The sequence below is a fragment of the Anser brachyrhynchus genome, assembly GCF_964034855.1.
Source record: "Anser brachyrhynchus genome assembly, chromosome: 6".
NCBI classification, from domain to species: Eukaryota; Metazoa; Chordata; class Aves; order Anseriformes; family Anatidae; genus Anser; species Anser brachyrhynchus.
Window position 1 is genome coordinate 14,787,107 of NC_137700.1, and position 23,649 is coordinate 14,810,755.

The 23,649-nt window shown below is 38.5% G+C and overlaps 1 protein-coding gene across 1 annotated transcript in view; it reads left to right on the top strand.

The window, feature by feature from the left end:
* GRID1 (glutamate ionotropic receptor delta type subunit 1) overlaps positions 1–23,649 on the top strand; it is a 576,662-nt gene that overhangs the window by 10,178 nt on the left and 542,835 nt on the right. The gene's annotated exons all lie outside the window — the stretch shown is intronic.

Genomic DNA, 23,649 nt, shown 5'->3' on the forward strand with positions numbered 1-23,649 from the left:
GCTGGGAGGTCTGACTTAGGCTCTTTGGCATTACCTCTTCCTCTCTATTTCAGATTCCAATTCAGGTTCCTTCAAAAATTCTAGAGAAAGTGTAAATTAGGAAAGGGGAAGGAGATTTTAAGAGAGACTGACATCTCTCTTGTAGCTCACATTGCATTCCCTTATTTCAAAGGATTGAGGCTGATTTTTAATTTATTTATTTTTATTTATTTTTATTTTTATTTTCATTTTTATTTTATTTTTTTTCAGTACCAGATCTGTAGAAAGAGAATATATGCTACATTCACCCTACTGAAAAAGCTCCGTGTTTGGGAGATCATCCATATCTGCAGCAGTTGCTCTAATGTTAATCAGTAGGAATAAACTAAACTCTACTCTGTTGTTTCAAAATGAGAAAACTGCCTTTTGGTTAGGAAGTAATCATCACTGCCTGATAGATAATAGACTTATCATTATCGTCTTCTCACAACAAAACTCTGTGTAGAAATGTTCACTCCAGGTGGCTGAGAGGCCATTAAACTAGATCGAGTATTCTCTTGGTATTTTGACCCACATAGTCAACAACCTATTGTTAATCTCTGCCTCTAGCTTAACAGATTAAGAGTACTCAAATTCATTATGAATTTTATATCATTAGAGATGGGCCAGATTTTGGAGAGAAGGGGTATCTCCTAAATTAGTGATTTTTCTAACTTAGGGACAAAAGCATTTTATTTATAACCAAAACATGGGAGTGACTGGGGAGAATAACTTCTTCCACGGTAGCCTCACAGAAGCAGGAGGATGGAGCAGCCATAGCGGCTGTACTGAGCAGTGGAGTCAGGGCGTGCGATATCTGCAGGTCTAGTGGAGAGAATAATTTAAAAGACCTCGTGGAGAGCTGCATCTCAGAGAGATCATGAAGCCCATGAGTACCCTAGCTAGGTTTGCATGCTGGAGTACCGCATCCCTTTTAGCTGTGTTCTTTTGGTATGGCAGACTATGTCAGGGAGCTAGGGTTACTTCTGTCCAGATGAAGGTTGTCCCCTGAACAGAAAGGGCATTGGTTTGGGGGCATGTCAGTCTATAGCACCTCTGCAGTGCACTAGGGCACACCTGTAAAACAGATTTTTGGAAGATGTACAAAATGGAGCTCCAGCTCTGCTTTACGTTTACAGAGGTAAATACGCTTTATGGATGGTTAAGTAGGGGCTTTCTGTTACCATCTGTTGAATTTTGCAATTTCTCTTCCATCTTGCTCTAGCATTTGCAGGTCTCAGTAGCAGAATTGTTGCTTGGAAACTCCATTGTCTTTTTGTATTTATGCGTAGAAAAGAATGCTCAATTTCTGTAACTTGATTATCACGACTTTTGCGTAGATCTAATACTTCTTAACAAAGGCCATTTCTGAAGTGACAGAGTAAATTCAGTGGATATACTGTGTGATAAACTGTGTTTTCATCAAGGCTGGAGCTGTTCTGATGTGAACATTTGTCGGTATCATAATTGAGGCAAAAAATAAGTTGCATGAAAATGATCCTATTGTATATGTACTACTATCGATGTACTATTTCTGCTTCCTTCTGTTCCCTGGAGTAAGAAAAAAAACTATGAGTGTTCAGGTTGCCATCATCCGTCTGTGGGTAAATTTGGTTGTTTTTAAAATTTGTTTGGTGTGTTTGTTTTCTTAATTTTCTGTTTAAGTTTTAGTTTTGCAGGGTATCCTGACAATTTATTTCGTGTCTTCTGGAGAAGACAAACATCAATACCTATTAACTTGTGGTAAAAATGTAGTCTCAACATGTTTCTTTGGTGTTAGAAGTGAACACAAATTTGACTTTCTTGGTACAGAAAGACTATTTAGAGTTAAGTTTCTCTGAAAGAAAAGAGCAAGTGTGACTCATTGTATCTAAAGTCTTGTTTCAGACTGCTTAAGAAACAAACACTCCCTCCTATTCCTTAAGATTCTCATTCCTAAATAAAAAAATCCTATGTCAGGCGGCCTACTCTATGATAGATTCACAAATAGTATGTTTGATGCTGACAACTGCTTTTTATCTCCCATATATATTAATTTAAAGGAGTGTGTAAGTATCCACCTGAGTTCATCTTAAAGGACTCCTATAGAACAAGGAGGATTTGGTTTAAGGAAAGTTTAGGAAGCAGTCATAAAATCAAGAAGCCTGACACCCACCCACCTTTTTTAAAGTTGGTCACTCTGACCTTTGCTCATATTTTTGGGAAACAGGTAGAGAGGAGAGATTCTGAACTGCTTTATAACACTCTTGGTCAAATTCATTTCTGTCTTGTTTGAATAAGTTCTATCTACAGGGTCCTAATTTCTACACTCAACCCTGTCCTTCAGGAGCTTATTTGAGGAGCATATTATGAATAGATGTTCACAGCTTGGCAAGGAGCTTGGTGGAACGCTTTTTGAGTTTGGTTTCTTTTAGAATATTCATGTTAAGGGTTTGGTTTGAAGGAGAGATTGCAAAACAGTGACTGTTGTCCTTTTTCTTTATTTTTTTTCTCTATTTTTTTCCTTCTAATGTGTTTTGGAGAAGTACAGAGAAGATTGGATGGAGAACATGGAGCAACTCTCTTTGCTAACAGCATTTGTTCATGATGTGCTTTGAGAGAAAAATAAGAGCTGCAGTTGCCAGCTGCAGTAATGCTCAGAAATCCCAGCATGTGAAGGTGACTCTACCAGCACACAAAGCTTATGAGAGCCTTTGTACTTATTGTCATCTGAGTTTAAACATTAGATCCTGTGTTTTTTGCTCAAAAGCCATAGCAAAGAGTTATTTTCACTCAGTTTCCAGGATGTATCAGAAGGACTGAAAACTGAGCTAAATGCAATGTTAGGCTATATGAAGTGTTAGATCAATACTTGAAATTAGTGTGTGTAATGACAGCTTTGAAACTGATGTGCATGTGAGCATGATTGAAAATTGCATTGAGAATCTCTGAAGAGTAGCTTGGGGACTCATTTTGTTTAAAACGGAAGGAAAACAGTATCTATACAACTCTATGTGCTAGGCTTTATAGTAAGTGTTATGAGTGAAGGCTTCAAAGGTTATTTAAGTGCTTTCTTGCTATTCATCATCTTCAAGAGTAGTATTAAAATTTCTGTTCTAGGGTACAGAGTTTATGGGATGCTTTTTTCCATTAGGATGGAGTGGGCTAATTGCAGATTGCAGTTTGGCTAATGCTTGGATACTTTTTTCTTCCCATCTGTGGGGGAATTTTCATATGCAATTATACGTATCTGGACTGAATAAACATCTATGAAGTATAACAGAAATGTAGGAATCCTACATTTGGGGCATAGCCTTCCTTTAAAGGCTGGACGTGCACTAGCAAGCATCAGCAGCTGATCCGTATTTCCACATCACACCTCTTGTAAAGTTTAGGGGCTTAGACTTTCTTCTGTGGACCCGTATAGCAGTCTGAAGGCATAGAATGGTACCAAGGTACTTAATTACCCCTATTATTCTTACCTCTATTGTTCCAGTGTAGTCAGAAACATAGGCTGTTTGCAATCCTGAGAAACTGGTTTGTCCGTGTACTGGGATTATAAAAAGTAAAAGGAGAGAAATGTGCTGCTTCAGTACTTTGCCATAAAGGGTCATTCTTGTTTTCTTGCAGAATATAACTGTAGAAAAAGACTTATAGCTCCCCAGTTAGGAACAGCCCCCAGTTAGGGGCTAGGTTATTTTCTTCCATTTGTGGTTTGGATGTTTTCAGCCAAGAAGAGAGCAACCTTCTTTCTCATTTTAAGGATTTGAGGATCTTCAATATTGGACCCATAGGCTCATTTACTGCCATCCAAAGTTATTTATTGTCAGGTAGGAGGCAGCACAACAGTTGTTCCTGCATGAGGACTCTCAGTAGACTTTGCTCTTAAAATTGATCATCTAGAAAATATTTTGTAAAGAACATTTGTTCCCAAGCACTTCTCTCTATGGAAACTGTTGCTCTAACTTCCCACTGATCATTTAGATATTAATTCCTATGATTTAGTGTTTCATGTGTAGTCTACAGGTCTGTCTTTATTTTTAAAAACAGTGAAGTAATGGGATGAAAGTTGGCTTTGGCATAAGATAAAAATGAAGATGACCCACCGTTTCAAAAACAGTTAATGCTGGAGGCTTTTAATTCAGTATGGCTTTAACTATACCTGTTGTTTGGATCTGCTTAGCAGTCTGTCTTAATGTCTGAGCATGGAGCTGTGTTGAAACTGGCCTAAATGAGGTTAACTGGAAAGAAGAGAGCTGTTGTCAGCATGAAAGAGAGGCTGCAGAGAGGTGAATCAGCAGAGGCTTAAAGCAAAACCATGACTTGCTGAGAAGTGTGAGCAGCAAACTGTGAAGATTGTTAATTAAATGCTAGCAGTGAGCAGGTGGGAGAGACACGTAACAAGACAGGAAGTTATGTAGGGTGTGCTTAAAAATAAAGTCTTTGAAACAACTGATTTTTTTTTAAGAAAGTCTTTCCATCCAATCCAGTGTGCTTTTAGGATGATCTGGAGTTCCCTAAATGTGAAGCAGCTCCAGACTCCTGATGGCATAGTATGGAGATTGACAGTGCCAGTGGCCAAGGCGAAAAGGTCATTCATGGAAGTCTGGCTGAGACAGCATAAAAGTGTGCTAGTATCTTTAATGATACTACATCGGGTTCTTGCAAACCTGATGTTCAGGAGAAGTAAGTATTTCCAGCAATGACCAAAAGATATCAGACTTCAAATTGCTGTGATGTTAAGGGTTAACACGAGGCTTTGTATACAGTCTTGGAAGGGCTGCATTTTTCTTTATTTTGTCACACAGCACATGCATGTCTAGACAACACACAAAGTGAAATCCTTGACCTTTCTTATGAAACTTTGAAAGACCCTGTGGCACTGTACATAGGTGTAGCATGACTGCTCTGTGTGTGGAGGTGGTGTCTGCCACTTTGGCTTATTCTGTCTGGTGCACTCTTAAAAATTCTTTTACAAACTTTCTGGTAGCAGAGAACAGCCATTTTGTTGTATTTTTCTTTTTGAACAGTGCTAGTACATTCTAGGTAGGAACTCTTATTTTCTGTTTTCTGTAGCAGAATCTGTGGCTGACAGCATGATATAGGTATTTTAAAGATGGAACATAGAGAGGCACATACTATACATGTAGAATATTTTACTCATCTTTCTTGCTGGCTTTATCTCAGCATCTTTTGAAGGCTAAGCTCTGCCAGCAAGATTCCTTGAGCTTTGAAGGAAACCATACTATTAGAGAACTAACTTTAAGTATACCTCATTATAAACAGTGCAAAAATAACAATAATTTACCCAGAATCATCTGAGTATTGAAATGAATTGCCCATATAAAATTTATACGGGTGTTTCTTTAGGAAGTACTTTTCTTCATTTTGCACATAGCAGCAATGAATATATAACAGGAGATCTGATGGATTACCTTTCCCTGCTAAAGCATTTCTCCATTTTGTTAAGATGATGGAATTCTTTAGGATTTATTTGTTATTTGTGTCATGTACATTAAAGTAACCATGGAAGATGCCAAAGAAGACTTGCTATCATCATGGATCCAAATATATATATATATATTTTTTTTTTTACCACTCCAATTGGCTCAGGTGCTATTTCTAGGGAGTAGAAGGAAAATCAGTTGCTTTGGAAAAAGGTATTTCAAAGTATCCTAATCAGACAGAGATAAAGGTCTTTCATGCCTTCGCCAGCTTCTAGGGCAATTTTTTAGGCACAGCATGACTCACAATATTCAACTAAGAAAAGCTGCAGTTCTATGTAGGCTCCAGTTTTGTGTTTTCTTCAGTGATATACAGTTTGGTAACTTGTGGTTAGAACTGTGAAAGTAAAGACCTTTTTAAGGGAAAAAAAAAGTCTTATCCCGTATCTTAGAAAATGACCTCTTTTCTGCGTAATAGCTACCAAGTATGTATATTCTACTAAGGAACACTACATGAAGAAGTCAGCCTCAGAACTAACCAGGTAATTGAGTTAAACTGATGGAAATAGTTTGAGGTTTCTTGGGTCCAGGACACCCCTTGGGCTTCTTGTAGTAGCTGCTACACGTTCCTCAGTTTTAGTCTGTAGCTTGGGTTTCCTAAGTCATTTTTCTGTATATTAGAGACAAAATCTGTATATTTTCTTAGTGTAAGGTAAGCAGAGCTTCCTATAAATTCAGTTTAGGAGCAAGGGTGCTCAGAAGCACATCATAAGGAAACCTCTCTCAGGAAATTTGGTAGAAGTACTAAATCTTCCTCCTCCCAGCACAGTCTTGCTGAGATAATCTGTAAGACAGATAAGGAGCTTTCTTGCATCCATTGACAAGACAGGATCTCTTCAAAGAACATTATTCCTCTAGTAAAATGAGCATTTTTAACAGCACCCCCTGGTGACTCTTGTAGTAATGTTTCCTCATTTAATTATAATACTCTGAACCTGCCTCTTTGGAATAGGTGGCATAGCTAATTCTTGGTCATTTCAATTTGTCTGTAGTTTTCTTTCTTGTGTAAGACAGATCATTGATTCATGCTTGTTTGGGTAGGATGATCTTAAATTCTTGCTAGACAAAGATACTTGCTACTGTGAGCTTTTACAGCAGTTAAAAACAATATTTACCTAAAAATAGTTAACTCAAGGTAATTACAAATGGTTTGAAGGTGGAGATATCACCTCAACCGCCACAAAAGGTGGCTAAATGGCTCACTTAAATGTATTAACTCCAGAGGTTAGACTTTTTTTTCTTCACCATGACTTCAGTTGTGGATCAGGCTCTAGCTGTTAGTTTAAATTATAATAAACTGTTCACAACAAAGTGGAAGCTGACTTGCTTTCTGTGTGCTCCAATGTTAGGTTGCCATCAGATGCTGCCTCTAGTATAGGTAAAGTTCAAATGAAGTATTTCGGGGTCATGAAATACTTTATTTTTTCAATACTTCATTTCTTATTTTCTTAAATAAGAAATAAATTCTTTCAGGCTTTTTTTTTTTTTATCATATCCTGCATCAAGTCAATTTATGAGCTTTGAGCTGCAGCTCAAAGATTGCAACTGGAGAATTAAGCAAGGTGAACCTGGCATGCTGGCTAGGTATGTAGATCATTTTACTGCAAAGGTCAATAGACACAAAGAAGAAAGTTGAGGTTTCATCAAAATGATATAGGGACAGTAGTGAATTAAGAGTGGAATTTCTTTTCTACTCTTCCTGGTATGCTTCTCTTCTGCTGCTGTGAAGAAACATGAAAAGGAGATCTGTGACCTGACTTGGCAGGGACGGTCAGGCCCCAGTGGAGTCCCATCGCTGGTTGCCTCGAGGAGGGTCACTGTGAGTGTAGATAAGCCCAGGAGAGGCAGGTCATGGATGTTTCATTTATTCCTAATCAAGCAAAGGAATTGCAGGGAGCTGCATAAGAATTGCAAAACCTGTAGTTATGTTGCAGCAGCAGTTTCCCAAACGCCAATCTGAAAGAAGCAATACTTCAAACTCCAGTGATTTAAAAAGCTGTAGTTCCCTGTCCTTGTTTGGTGGAAGCAACCATCATTACGATGATATGAAAAACATGACAGAACAGACTGGTGACTGCTTTAAGGATGGTTTTGAGCTCTGTTGATGGAAACAGGGTAATCAGGATAAACAACCTCTGAGATGTGAAGTTTAACGTTCCCTTAAAATAATCATATGGTAGCCTGCAGTAGAGGATCAATAGTATGTAAGAGAGAAAGCTTCCCTCTCTTTGGAAGGAAGGCTTGCTGTGAGGAAGGTTTACAGGACTGAGTGTTATACTGGAAGAAGAGAAGTTTGGAGGAGGTTAAGTAAACAGCTCTGCCTGTACTTGCACTTAATTTGAGACATTTAGGAAATCAGCATTATATAGTGCAATATACTAATTATGTGGGGTATTTTTCCCCCCACCCCCTTGCAAACATGGATATCAAGATAGGATCCATTTTTTTAAACCTCCAGAGGAGGAGGCAGTTGTAGATGGCACTAAAGTTGTTGCTAAATCTCGCAAACTACTTCCTAACTTCCACAAACAATGATCAGCTTGAATTTCTGCTACCAAGTACAGGGAATTGTTAACTATGCGTGACCAATTTCATGGCCAGCTTTGTGCTTAGTTTTGCTTTCTTGTTGATCTTGTCCTATTACTGTGGAAAGGATGAAAGTTAGCATCTAAAGTAGGCAAAAAAGAAAAAGTGAATGTGTTCTGCCTGTGCCCTTAACCAATGAAATTCCCTCTGAGAGTCCTGTAAATGAAAAGTACTGGTTAAGTATGTAAAAAGAATCCAGAAATCCTGGGGAGAAACACCCTTGGGCATAATTCTGCTTCTAATTAAATTTCTTTGGAATCCTGGTTTGTGTTATACTACTCCATGTAATATGTAATTCCATGTAATATGCAATTCCAGTTCAATTTTTGAACCAAGTATGTTGATTTGGGAGGTGTTATTGCTGCTACAGTACTTTCACAGACTTTTGATGATAAGTGCTCCTTGCTTACAGTAGAAACAAGAGTGAACATGCGAAGCAGTAGGATAGAGGAACAAATTTTCTTCAGGCATATCTTGAAGTGTGTGGGAATCTCCTTTCTGCTTTTCACAAAAGGATGGAAATTGCTTCCCCTCCCCCAGATTGTATGCTGGGTAAAATTCTGACAACTGAGTTTAAATGTAAAATCCATGGAATCTCATGCAATTTTCTTTGATGTAAAGCCGATGATGCTAACTAGAAAGGAATTTCAGAATTTAGGTTGTACAGTGCAACTCGCCAGCAGTATTACTGTGATGCAGCACACGTTGCTCTCATATTGCTGTTCTCATGTAACCTTCCACCTAGATACAGCAGGCATTGGTGGAGAATTTTAATCCTTGGCTTTTCTGAAAGAGAGACAATGATTTTTGCAGACAGGGGATGGCACTGTTGCACTGCAGCTCTTCAGCCTTCCAACCAAAATGTTTCTATTTATAAAAAGGTCGTGGTATTTACCAGGAAGGGAGCAGATGAACCAGATGCATTACTGCAAGATTTTCTTGAAATAGTTCTGCATAAAATATCAGATCTGGGTTACCGTGAATTTTATATTTTGATTAAAAGCCCCAAAGATAATGTGTTAGCATGCACTCTAAATTGCATGTTAACAGTACACTTAGTTTAAGGCAACTCTATTTATTTTGGATTTGAAATGAAGCACCTATTTGAAGCTTTGAGAAATCATTAGTAATACAATAAACTCTCAGCACCATGGCTGTAATCATTTGGATGAGAATTCAACCAGCAAGCACTTGGAGAAACTCCCTTCTACCTTTTTTTTTTTAAATTTTGGCTTATAACTGCAAACTTCCTTTCTCCAAAGCCTTAAAATGTTGTTGTCTTCTGCAAGTTACCCAGAAATACCCCAGGGAAAGAGGACAGTTCTAAAGGATGCCTAGTCCTCATGGGCAGGCACGAGTGTGTGTATGGAAGCAACCTTTGACTTGCTTGTCTTGTCTGACCACAGTCATTGGAAAGTGGCAGATAGACCAAAATGATTTCATTTGAAAGATGAGCTTTGGTGTGTAAGACAGAATAGATCTTGATCAGTGCCTTCGACTTGAGCTGGTACTTGAATGCAGTCTGAGCCTGTACTTGAGCACTGGCATCAGCACATGGCAGTGCAATATCTAACTCTGATTCAATCATTTGATGATTCTCAGATGGAGTCCCGTCTGAGACGTGCTGTTAATCACCTCAGTCTTGAGGTGATGAAAGTATAGGTAATGACAAGAAGGTCTGCGTTCAAAATACAGATGGTAGGAAAAGCTGACCAGGCTGTCACTGTAATATGAAGGCTAAAATTAACTCACTTGATTCAGTCCCTTTTCTTGGAGGAGTACAGCTACTTCTGGCTTTTTTCCACCAGTCCACTGTGACTTCTTTAGTTTTACTTGAATGGTGGCTGTCTCATTTTCACCTGCATCTATATTTCAGCAAGGCATGGACAGTTGTCCTGAGCAGGACTGGGCAAGTCTGATGAGGTGAGTCAGGATGCAAAACCCATTGGTATTCATGTGTCCTGCTGAAGCCTCATCACAAACCAGCCACTTCCACTGGTACTGTGAAACCTCTTGTGGAAGAAAGGACCATGTCTGCAACTACCAGCAGAAACATCTGAAATGAAAAGAATGAAACTACTCTAAATATATAAATAAATAAATAAGTAATGTAAGTGCCAAGTCTGTCTGTCTTTGAAAATTTTCCCCTATCCTGAAAACGTATGACTGAGTCAACTGAAACAATCTGTGTTTCTTGATGTGACTCCATGTCACGTTTTTTTTTTCTTTTTAAAGGGAGAGGAAGAAAATACAGATTAGTTTTCAGGCCACTTTACTTGGCGCTAAAAAAGAAGTTTATATAAAATATGCACTATGCTTAGTTCCGGGACAACTTCTTTTTTTTTTTTTTTTTTTTTTAACTCAACTTGAACTCACCTCTCCCCACCTCCATCCTTCCTGCCATTTGTGGGAAGAACTGAAAGAATGAACATCTTTACTACCGGAGCTTGATTTCTCACTTGAAGGACAGGCCCTATTGCTGCCTGCTGAGGTGTGTAGGTGACTCAACTCTGAGGCCTTCCTACTCTAAAGAAGTCAATTTATTTTCTGGACAAGATAAATCAGATTAGAGATAACCTGTATGCTTCTGTGACAGTATCAAAGGCAGCCAATCAAGCTAATAATAGCAGCATTATTACAAGGCATCTGATTCTCATCCATCACTAGAAAGAGATAATTAACTAAGAAGTCCTTTGGCTTATTCTAAGTCCATACCTAGATCCCAAGGGTCAAGTGCATGGAAGGCATGTACTGAGAGCAGTTTTACAGTCTGTGTTAAAAAGAGGAGTTGAAACGTTGGTCAGCTATTTTATGATACTCTGGTGATGACTTCTGGAGTATGCTTCTTTCAAAACTATATTCAACTTATCTTTGCTGAGTTGCTAATGATCGTTGCTAGGCAGGAGATTGATTGTTATCCTTAGGACACCTGTAGAAAGAGATTACAAGGATCTAGTGGAAAAGATGCTGAACCTTTTTTTTCCCCGTGGCATTCCCCAAATTTTAGTGAACCACTAACACAGGAACAGGCTAAGGGCCAGTGGAGTAGCCAGGAGCTGGGAGCTGTCTCAGAAGACTCCTTGTCTTCCTTCTGGCCATCACAGTCACATTTGTGAGGTAGCCTGGAAATATCATGAATAGAAATACTCTAAAAATGTCCCAGCTTTTGTTTCCTTTGGGGGCTTGCTTAGTAAAGGTAGCATTATTTCAAGTGCTGTTTTATACAGTCTACTTTTCATTAGCAAAGTGCATTTTTCACCTTTAAGTTTTACCTGATTGTGCTATGCACATTTGTGTGGTTATGTGGTGACTTCTTCCTGAAAAGTAGAAATGGGAAAAGTGAACCTTTTAGTGAAGTACTGTTGGAAAATGATTTCACTTAAGAATTTTAGAACATGACATTACCTCAGGGGCTTAAAAAAGAGAGAGCTAAATTTCCTCACTTATTATTAGTTATTATTATCTTAGCCTAGAAATTCAAATTGACCATACCTATTAGAAAACATTCTGTGGAACATCACGCAAAACTCAGTGTTCTGCATTAAGTGCTGTCACCAAGCCAAAGCACTTGACTATGGTGTTCCTCTTGCACTTCTGCCTGCCGTTCATGATGAGGAATGTCTGTGTGAAACAAATCTAAGATATGTAGCACTTATACACTTAGCACTGCTGAAATTGGGCTGTGAGTCAAAATGTTGATGACCTACCAGGCACTGAAATGAGGCTGATGATGCGTAAAGTGGTGAAATGTTTATTTCAATACTTAGCTGATGATGCACTATTTATTTTAAGAGTATCGAACTGTGTAGTTGTAATAAGGTTTTGAAAGGCAGTTACAAAATGTCCTGATTGTGTATCTGCCACAGCTAGAGATGAATCTGAACTCAGTAGCCAAATACTCCAAATACTGCTGGATTCCAGTTGCTCAATATCTAAACCTAAATCTGGTTCTGTATTGCTATAAAATCGACAAATATGCCATTATGTGGAGACATATATCTAGTTAAATAGAATATTCCTTTATGAAGCATCCTGGGTTGGACTTCAAGATGTGAACTGTTGCGCATTTCTGTTTGGATAAGAGTTTTGGATGTAGACCTTTTAAGGTTACTATTGTAACTCAGTCATTATCTGACTTGTTCCTTTACAGAGGGAGTATTTGCACCAACATGATTATGTTGTGGATTTATGGATAAGCACTCAGAATTTTCCTTCCAACATGCTTGTGTTAGTGTTGCTTCATCCATTTAAGCTATATCCTTGAAATCATAATATTTTTTCCTGCTCTTGAAGTAAATTCTTTTAAATTATTCTTTTAACTAGGAGATTCCTAGTTTTTTTTTTAAATCTTTTACAGACTTGCAAATAATGTCTTTCTTTAAGCCATTATACTATGACCACTCCTATTTTGAAAAGAAGATCTATTTTTCATTTCTTAGGATTGGAAGTACTTTATCTTTTCACCTTAGTTCATTTGATCCACAGTTAATATTGCTTACTCTGAAAGAAAGACTTGTGTATAAAAGGTCATTGAGTTATAGAGACCCATAATGAAACTGTCTTTGAGAATGATTAAAGATGTAAAGCAATGGTGGCCGTAAGAACTGTTTGGGCTGCTACATCCCTGCATCCTTTCTGTTTAGAGCAAGTAATCAAAGGGATAGTTTACAGCCCAATCACGTTTTTTTTTCAAGCTGAGAGGTCTGAGGGATGGCACATTCCAAAGTGTAACATGCAGGGGCTGAGGGAAAAGGATGTGTGGGATGGAAGTGTGTTAACCAGATGGCTCCACCTTGCAGCTTTTGGGAGTCCTTAAAGGAAGTGAGGGAGAGATCAAGGCAGCAGGTCTCTGCCTGAGAGGAGTTTCAGTCAAAGGGAGATCTGTGTGTGCTCTTCACCTCAGTGGTTCAACTGGACAAGGTTTGAGCACACCCTGTAAATAAACTCCCTTGTACTTCACTTTTCATATTTCCAAGCACCCTATTGTTGAGTTGGACAATCTGCATTGTGCTAATGGTGTTCTTTTTTCTTTACTTCTGGACGTGTATAAGCTTGTATTTACCTTTCCTTTCAGATCAATAAAACAAATCCAATCTTTATAACTCTTTGATTATAGTGCTCCTATTGATAAGAAGTTCCGGGCAATGGAAACCACTCAGTATTTGGCTCACTGAAATCTGTGTGCTCCATGGTGACCTTTAATTTAATTAAAATGATCCAAAATACCTCTAGAGACCTGTCTCTCTAGGCTAAGCATGGATGGTATCGCACTCTAGGGCTCAATTGAGGGAATTCTGTGTCTTTTTAAAGATGAAGCATGTGGAAATTCTAGGCTACCACAAAAGCGCAAAGCAAAATATAGGAATGATAAATGTTGCACAACCTATAACATTTCTCTAACAAACATACCACAGTTAATACCGAAACACTCTGTGGTACCCATATAAGAGCAGCCTTTAGTCTAACAAGGATGAGATATTATTAGCAAGCATAAGCTGAATCATGGCTATATATATTCTCCAAAGAGGTGGAAACAACATCTATTTGTGTTTGCACTTAAGGCAGATTTCAACATGAGGGTACATTGATTATTTATTTGCTGCATCTAAAGACAACCACCATTCATTTATATGAGTTTGAACAAAATTTAAGTAGTGACATTTAAGTAAATTACAGGCAATGTTTTTCAATTTTCATTTTAGAATTATTTGTGCCACCTGAAAGCATTTTAGTTCCCGATCTCAGCTTTTCTTGCTGTTATTCACTTCTTGTTACTGCATCACATTTCATAAGCTAAGTGAGGTTGCTGTGGTTTGTTCCGACGTGGTTTACTGAATTGCCTGATCTGCTAAACCTAGCTTCCCTTAGTGTACGACTCTCTGAGTTTTGTAAGAATAGCTCACTGACAGTGGCTTGCTACAAAAACAATGTTTGACAAATATTTATAAGAACAAATAGAAACTTCTCCATATCCACCACCAAAGCCCCAATCCATTTGCACTTAGTCTTAATCTTCTGTCTAAATTCCAGTTTTTCCTGTAAGCTCTATCTTTAAGAAAGAGGAGAACACATGGTTGCTTTATGGGTACATCACTCAAAAGATTGACGTTGGAGGTTGGTTGGGTGCCCTTTCGTGAAAATGCTGTGTTTTTTTGATGCTTGATGGTCTTCCTTTGACTGACTGAGGCCAGGCTGTAAGTAGCATGAGCTGCTCTTTGTGTATAAAAAAAAAAAAAAAGCAAATACAAAGTTATTGTCAAGAGTTTCCAATTTACCTGAAGTACTTATGTCAACCTGTCTTAACACTGAGACCTGTGAACAGTCAAACAGCTACCTCATTTTTTGGTAGAAATGCAACAATATCTTATATTTATCTAACCTCCAAGAGAGAAACGAATCTCATGTTCTGGGATGGGAGGCATTATAATCCTGTTGGTTAAGACAGGCTGCTTTTTGTTGTGCTGTAGACAAATAGCAAAGAAGACAGTTCCTGTCCCAGGGAGCTGACACTTCCAGTTATCTGACAGGCTGTGACAGAGAAGCACAATGAAGACTTGAGGTAACAGCAGAGACTGTTCAAGGTGGCAGCAACTGAATGTGGAAACAGAAATCATATGTTGATAACCCTAAGAAACTGCCAACTTATATATTGTCTTTTATGGAGCTTAGATATTTCTTCCTGTATTTGCTTGACCTATGAACAGCTCTGTATTTGTGGCTCCTGTTGGGATCGATAGTCCTAATTAGACCTTTATCCAGCGATATAACCCCCTCCAACTTTATGCTGATATGAATACAGAGTGACCCATTTCACAAAAAAAATCAATCACAATTTCATTAATTGCGTTAAAAGCAGCAGCTTATGCTCAAAGGGAAACTAAGCTCTGAATATTGGGCCATTTGGTGACTTAATTAGATGTTGAAGTCGATGATAGTCAAACTTATTACTGTTGATATACTCCAATATTAACCTTCATTATGAGTGCTTTAATTTCATGGCTAATATGCAAGAACAATGCAACCTTTAGGTATTGACAAATTTAATGCAGATAGATCTGATTCTAATTCTGTGCTTTAAGATTTCTTTTTGATGCCTGTTTTATTTTTCTTTATTTTTTTTCGAGGAAAAAAGAGTAGTTGCCATTTTGCCTGTAGTAGTTTTAGATCTCTGTGAGCTTCTCTCATGAGACACCTTCTCCTGCAGAGATCAAAGAACAAAATCACTTCTATCACATTTGTGGATCATTGCAATATATGATTTTGTGTGTGTTATGCTATTTGAATGACTGATTGAAATCAATTACATGAAAGTGTAAATTGCTTTTTAAATAGATTAAAATCAGAAGACAGAAGATACACTCTTCAGCATATCTATCCAATCTATTTCTTGATGTTTAATGGCTCAAGTTGTCATAACCAAAGGCTTTAGTATTACATGCTGTAGCTTTATCAACACTGCTGAACTGCAGCTCCTGAACTGTCAGAAATTCTATGCATTAAAAAGAAACCAACAGATGGCATTTTATAAACCCCATGTTTCATTGTCCTATAAATAGAGATTATCAAATGCATAATGAGCACCCAGCAAGAATAATACTCTTTCTCTGTTAACTACATTTATTAATCATAAGCAAGCAACTAATACCTTTTTTGTCTCTTGCTGATAAACTCTTTGTAATATACATGGTGTTATTATTGTAAGGTTGTGTTCATCTGTGAGTTAACATTTGAATGTAGATGCCAAAAATGCAAATGGCACCCACTTTTTTTGGTCTTCTGCTAATCGTATTCCTATGATGTGCATATACGGGCATTATGATTATGTCGTAGTTAACAATAAGGATGGATTTCAAACAGTTGGAAATCAGATTTTCTTTTTCTAGAAGGGAGGGTGGTAACTGGTAATTAGATATAACGTAAGTCTGAGCTGAAAGGAGGTGAAAGAAATTGCTTTTAAAATAATAATAATGCCAGGTAGACAGAGGTGGCTTATGGATGCTGTAACCAGCTGTGCAGGAGAAATGCCAAAAGATGGTTATGGGAGCATTTGGAATGTAGAAAAATCTATCTAAAAGGATGTTTATATATATGAAGGATATATATATATATCCTTATATATAAACCTTACTTTTTATTATGCTTCTTTAAGACTATTATTCTGTGTGCTGTCATTATGAGACTCTTTCTGTTGTGAAGTTACTTTACCTTTTCTCACATAATTCCCTTAAGGTTATTTATTGTTTCTTTGTTGTTGTTTGTGAAAGGAAAGCAATGAACTGCTTTTAGTCACGTAAGAAGTAATGAGCTAGACCATCCTGTTAGAAGAAAATAGGTCGACAAATCAAAATTGTGCTTTGGAACAGAGAAGGTATCAAAGAGAAAAGAACTCCTATTATTTGGCACATCTCCTGTCAGCTTGATTAAGGCCTCATTGAGGCTATATCCATGTAGTAGTTTTGGATTTGCATCAGCAGTTCCAGTGATTCCTTGGCAAAGATTCATCTTTCCAAAGGTAACAGTTCATCTGGGACTTCCTCAGCTTTCAAGAAAGAAGATGGTGCCTCCCAGCACTTAGTTTGGCTTGTGGCATTCCAGGGTTTATATGCCCAGTTTTACATATGGGAAGTAGACACTTTATTATAGATGCTGCTATACTTTTATTTGAGAAAATACTCATTTTTACAAGGAAAAAAATTATTGCAAACATACAAAGAGAAGCTTTGTTCTTTTGTGAATTGTTTTGCACTGTTTGTCAGCAGATAATGTCATGAAAGGGATAAAACTGCCTCTTTGTCTTAACGAGTAATGAAACCACTAGTCTAATAATAGTCTCATTAATAGCTATTTGTCTATTAGTCAAAATACATATAGAATGATTACAGAACTGGGATTTGGACCTGTGGCTGTGAAAGGATATTTAGGGTAGAACTTGAGCTTCCACTACAGTTTTCTTGGTGCAGCCCCTCTGCTGCAACATGCTGGCCCCGAGAGCTGCGTTGGCTTTTCTGGATTCCTCCTTGGGGCTGGGGTTGGCTGTGGCTGTGGAGGAGGGCTGCATTAATGCAACTGTTATCCAGCCAGAGTGCTGCTGGGAGGAAAGCGAGTCTAAAGCCTGGGCTTCGAGCTATCCTTGGGAGGGTTGGGACAAACCCACAAACTCCATACCTGCGCAGTCATCGTGTGCCCCCTGGAATACCAGTCTGTTGCCATTGTCTATGAGGGTGATCATTAAATCATAAGCAAGGAATTAGTTTTATGCTCCTGTTGTTTATATTAGAGAAGCAAGATATCAGAGCCTGGATTCTGTTCTAACATATGCGTTACTGTCGGTACTAGACTCTGCTGTGCTTGTTTATGAGAGTATTCCCAATAAACTTTTCACTGGTAGGGAAATGAAAAAGGACTGGAGAGGTCCTAAGAAGTCAGCTTGGAAAAAGGCCTCATGCATTTCAAACTAGCCAAGACTTTCTGGCCACTGTGTGAGCTAGAGATAAGGCATAGAAAACTGAGATTTTAACCTTTACTTCTTTAATCTAAAGGGAGGCCTCGTAGTCTTACTTTTCTGCCTAGTTCTGTAATGAGTGGAGAGGAGTTGCCTGATTGCGGTATGCATGTGTGTGTTTCAGTAATTTTCCTACCTCTTCTTGAAAAAATAAAAGAAAACAAGTTCCACATTGATAGACATGCAGATAGAGAAAAGAGGCAAAATGAATAATCCTGCTGAGGGAAGGCTACACTGTAAGTTTATAAAACAGTCTTGCTACAGTTGTAAACAAATTCTGTCTTGTATAACTACGTGTTGCATTAGTGGGTGGATGGACAGGCCACCTCAAAAAATCTGCAATAGTAAACATAAACACTTGAGTGAATTAGTAGATTTTGAGAACTAGGTAGCAAAGCTGAAAAGATGCTGTTAAAGGTCATCCTTTGGTCACTTAAAAAAAATAATAAACACAATGCAATAGTATGTGATAAAAAATGAAGCTTTAAATGGGAAGTAAAATGATGTTGCTGTGGAGCTCAGAAAGTTGAGTTTATCAGTTGAAAACCAGGGAATTCCACTTCTGGCATTAGGATACTTCTCTTGGCTTGGTCTGAGGTCAGGCTGGCTGCTGGCTGCTTGGCTTGGCTTCCTCACCTGTATTTTATTGTCCCTTGAAGTCTGAAACAGTATACCAGCGTGGTTTATGCACATACAAGCTAGTGCTGCCTGGTGCCTTATTGGGGAAGGGAGCTGGTACTTCCTTTAAATCCTCTTTGTGTAGCATTAATCGGAAGCAGTACATTCTTTTTCCTGTGAAGAAGAAAGCTCGTTCTTTTTGTGAGCTGTTTTGGTTATCCTTAGCTGTATTAATTTAGTGATCTGATCCTTTGAACCTATTGATTTAATTGTAACTGCTCACTCAATTTTGTTCATTGCATTATTCCATTTTTAATTAGTTTAGTAAAGCTGTATAGTGAAGTATCTTAGCACCACTGTTTTTTTTTTCTTTCTTGTTCAGCCTTAAGATGAAATCCATACATATTCAGAACAGATTAATTCCACTATGCTGCAACGAGAGTCATGAGCTCAAGGTTACTGGAACCAACACATGAGAAATTCACTTGCCTCTTGGATTTGTTCCTTCATCAGTGTTCAAGAGTCCCCTGTAGTATCAGACAGTATCCTGGATTGCTTTTCCTTCTATAAGCAATTGAAAGTTTGATTTTTGTGTTAATGGAAAATCGTTTGAGCTGGTGTGGTGCCACCTTCATCAATAGAGAGGTGTTCTTACCCTGTGCAAGGAAAATCACGATTCCCTTCTAACTGCAGATAGAGAGAACTTCTGCCCCAACATTTACAAGTCTAAATATAAGAAATCATTCATTGCATTTTAAAACACATCCTCTTGGGCTGTGTTGGCCAAAGCACAATAAAATACGATGGCAACTACTGATGGAATTGAGCAGACAAGCTACTGCCACTGAACATGAGAGAAGCTTTGGATTTGTCCCCGTGCACCTGGTTGGCAGGGGTCGTGCAGGAGCCACGTACGCACAGCTTGACCTCAGGGCAGGGAGGGGTGCTGGCTGGCACATACAGGCTCTTTAACATGGCTAGGCAAATTTCCAGAGTCGTTCTCCAGCTAGTGGCAGCTGGCCCTGCAGTTGGCCTGCAGAGCTAGAGTATGTATCCACATAATGGAAGCTTGTGATCTTGTGATTTTTATTAGCAGTGATCTAGATGTATAAAATATGAGTACATCCCCGGATCATCATGATGATCTGTGACACTGAAGGACTGAATAGATTTGTTTCTCATCCTGTGGAGAATGTGTGTGGGTGGGGGAAGAGACAGAAAGATGTCACTGTTGGAGGGCTTCCACTTCTAGGGTCAGAAAAGCCTCTGCTGAAAACAGTAATGAGCTCAGGTTATAATACAAAGCTACCAGTCCCAGAAGATTACGCAAGGTCCATGTGTACATCTTCACTTTTATTTTGAACAGGTAAGAGGGAAGTTCTGTGTTACTAACATATCAGACATAACCGAAAATTTGTTAAACTGGGTGTCTTGGGCATGTTGGGTTGAAAAGAAAAACAGTTGCAGGGGAAAAATAGTCTGTCTGTTAAATCAAGTACTGCAGTTAATAATTATGTATGCTTGTCAGGTTTGTTTTCTTAAATGGATGAAAGGATGTAACTGAATTGATATAATGTACCAACAAGAATGGTTTTGCAGGGATGTGTTCTGTTCTAACTGCTCTTTACTATAGTAGCAATTTTATTCAATGTGGAATTTAGAGGCAGGTGAAGGTTCACTAAAAGGTGTCTATAACATATTTATTAAGAGACTTATTTTATGTGCATAATGCGGAGGTGTTCGGAAGCTAGTTTGTAGCACAGAAAAACTTCTGAGCTTTCAAAAGAAACAGCCTTGGCTTTGACTCATTTCTTAGGCCTGGTTGGCCCTTAACTAAGAAGAAATCCACAAGTGCAGGTTGAAAAGATAAGCTTAGACGAAGCAACAGGACTTAAGGGTGGCAAATGCTGCTATGTCTCCTATCTCTCCTAAATGCATTTTACTTGGTAAAATATAGGAACTATGTGGAGTGATTGAATAATAGGTGCATCTTCAATTAGTGTTTGTGCTGGATTGCTTTGGACCCTGACTGTAAATCTGCCCCTTGACAGGGGAACCTGCCTTACTTAATATGTCTGAGTCAGGTGGTGGAGTCCAAGCTCTCTGAACGAACCACTGGGGAAAGTGAAATATGCTTTGTCTGTAACACTAAGTCCATCAAAAGCATAAGTGACTAATTACAATTTAGAGGTAATGCTCCAAAGGTAAAGAGGTGAGGCTTAGATACAGAATCTCGTTTTGTTGTAGCATGTGATGTAAAGGTCGCTGTGTACTTGAGGATATATATTCCTGGTGCTTGTTAAGTACCAGGAGTGAAAGAAGGAGTTTGTAGTAAGAAAGGTAAGGACTGTCTATTCTTGATTTTTTTCTTCACCTGCTGTGTAAAAAGGAGTGTGTTTAGCTACGTGGGTAACAGGCTTTGTGGATCAGCAGATAGATCAGCACAGATGAAGGCACTGGTGCACTCAGCCTTCCCAGCAGGAAGAAACCAGAACTGGGAAAGTATGGTCCTTCTGTGTTACTGCAACAAACCTGCTTTGCAAACTAGGATTCAGCTGGCAAAGCAGTAAGATAACTAGGAGATTTCTACCAACCTGGGAGCCAGTGGGGGTATGAGAAAAAGCACAAGCAGCACAGAAGTATTGGGGAAGTATTTAAAAGTTATTTTTGGAAAGGAGCAAGCAGCACCCCAGGGAACCTGGTCATGATAAATCTGGAGGACTTCTTGAGAACATAACAATTCTGTTGTAAAGATTTTCTACCACAAGTATGATATTTAAAATTTAGGTCCTAGAATATATATATATATTTTTCTTGTTCTCCTGTGTATAATTTGTTTAATGTAAAGCGCTCTTCCAAGATTGGTTTGCTTACTTGCTTGTAGAGCCTTGCATGACTCAGAACAGTATGTGAAGAACATGCCTGTGTTTCCAGGGAGCAAAAATCCCTACCTAGGTATGCTCTGAAAGGTCAAATTCAATTTAATAAACTTATCTCTTAGGAAATAAAAGCATTATTTTTAGCTAGTGAGGAGGAAAAAAAGGTTTGCATTTAAAAATAATAATTCTAAAGCATATTGTGTAAGTGCAAAATGCTAAAAGCTCATACTACTGAAGTCATACTGGTGTAAATCCTCAATAGTTGTTGAAGTCTGCAGCATTACTTGTTACTAGTATTATATAGTCCCTATAAAGAAAGGGATGTTGCTGGGGCACGTAATTCAAATTTGGTCCAAAGGCTGTATCCTGCCAGCATTTTTAAAATAAGACTCCTAATCAATGCCATTGCTTAGAAATCAATGCTGCATGGTATAGACATGTATGATAATACAGCACTGCAGTAAACAAAGCTATTTCAGTTGGAGACTTGCATTCAACTGGATAGTACACAGCCGTAGTATAATATATTGTTGTATAACGCAGCACTGTTAAGATCAGAAGTAAGACAGAGTGTATTTAAAGATATTATGAAAATATCAATGAACTTAGGAGCTTTAGAAAACACTGGTCAGTGACATTTCCCAAGGGTGCCGTGGCAGGGACTGTGGCTTGCAGAGTGCTGGATGCTCAAAGTGCTGCCTACTTTGCATCATCCCTGCCCTTTGCATAAACTCTTTATCACAATATCTTTGACGTGTCAGAAGACCAGAAAAAAACTTTGGGGTCTTTATATGCAGTCTCTCAGAACTGGTGAGTCAGGTGAGAAATGTGTGGAATAATAATTTGAAGTTCATTTCTAACTGGAATCAATGAAAAAAAGACACTAAAAGCACTGAGTGCCGTTGTAGTGCAGGTTGGGCTTGTCTCCAGAGCTTTTCCTATCTCCCTCAATATAAGTTTTTTGTTTGTTTGTTTTTCTCTGTTTCATACTGGCTTAAAAAAATAATAAAAAATTGGAGAGCTGAAGTCCTGTCATTCAGATCAGCAATGAAGCTTGGTTATTGGACATTTGCATCCAGACTCAGCTACATGGAATGGTCTGGACCTGAGGACCACATGAAGCATTTTCTGTTTGAAATTATTTTAAACATGAGAAATATTTGTACTTAGTGGATGATTCACAAACTTGAAATTACTTGAAATTAACCATTTGACCTGCCAAAAAATAAACCTACCGTGTCTCCTCTACACCTCCTAGAGAAGTAGGACAGCTGACCAAGTGCAGTAACTGAGGAAAGGAACTTGATGTTCTTGTTCCCCCCTAAATTGAGAACTGAATACAATGTTCATGCAACAGTCCACTCAATTAGTCATGAAATGAATCGGTGACTCTGGTGGGAATGGAGCCCAGGAATCATGGCCCTTCTGCTCCAACTGCTGGATTGTACTGCCTTAAAAAAAAAAAATAATGAGCAGGAAATGTAAGAAATGCTATTCAAGAAATATGGTCACAGTTTGGCATACTGGTTGGTTTGAATTCCACCCCCACCACCCCAAGTGAGAGATGTACAATAATTGAATGCTTTGCTAAGATTAATTTTCAAGTCAGGCATACAGTGAGAATCAAGCTGATGTTTCTGTTATAAAACCTTCATTTCATCCATTCATTCCTAGAAACATGAGTATGAATTATGAACTCCATGACTGGCAACCTTTTCCTGAAGAAAACACATCCCTAGGAGAATTTATTCTCCCCCTCTCTGTGTGTGTGGCTGCCATTAATGCTAATGGAGTCACTGAAAAGGCAAATATGCCCTTGTTTGCACAAACAGCTGCAAAGTAGATGTTGCAAAGCCATGCTGGGAAAACAAAACAAAACAACAAAAAAAACCTCTGCCAACGCTCCATGACATAGCGCCACAAGTCAAAAGAGAGACCTTACTAGCTGGAAGAAGTGGTCCATTGTGAGTCAGTCATTAAATATAATATGTTTTAGATTGGACTGTTGAGAAAGATCAGGTTTTCTTAAAGGTAAAATTACTTTCCACTTACAGTACTTTTCACTGTGGAGCTTTTAAAGGACTCTGCACATACAAACTGCATCAGTATTTAGTGATGGCGAAGGATTGAGTTAGTGCAATTGAACAGGTCTTTCATCTTTGGCTGAGATGCAGCAAAGGGTAGTGTTCAAGTTCCTGGCTTGTAGCAAAATCTTTCTGCTTACACACTTCTCAGTGGAGTTTACAATGAAGTAGGAATAAACACAAGATCAGTTACCACGTCTTGGCTGGAGGGCACAACTTTTCAGATGTGTTCAGTCTTTTCTGGCCATCTGCCTCACCGTGCAGCAGCATCTATTTTACTGGTTTTGTTACTGTCTAGGTGGGTTAAGTGAGAAGCAGCAAGAATATGTTTGGTTTTCCTTTTTGGACTTTCCTATCTCTTTGGACTGCTGTGATGGCAGAAGGACAGCTGTTTTAGCAAGGCCTTGGTATCTGTGAAAGGCAGCTCCTTGAACAACTCGTGAGATTGGACTCTATGTTCACTGTGGATAATTCAACAT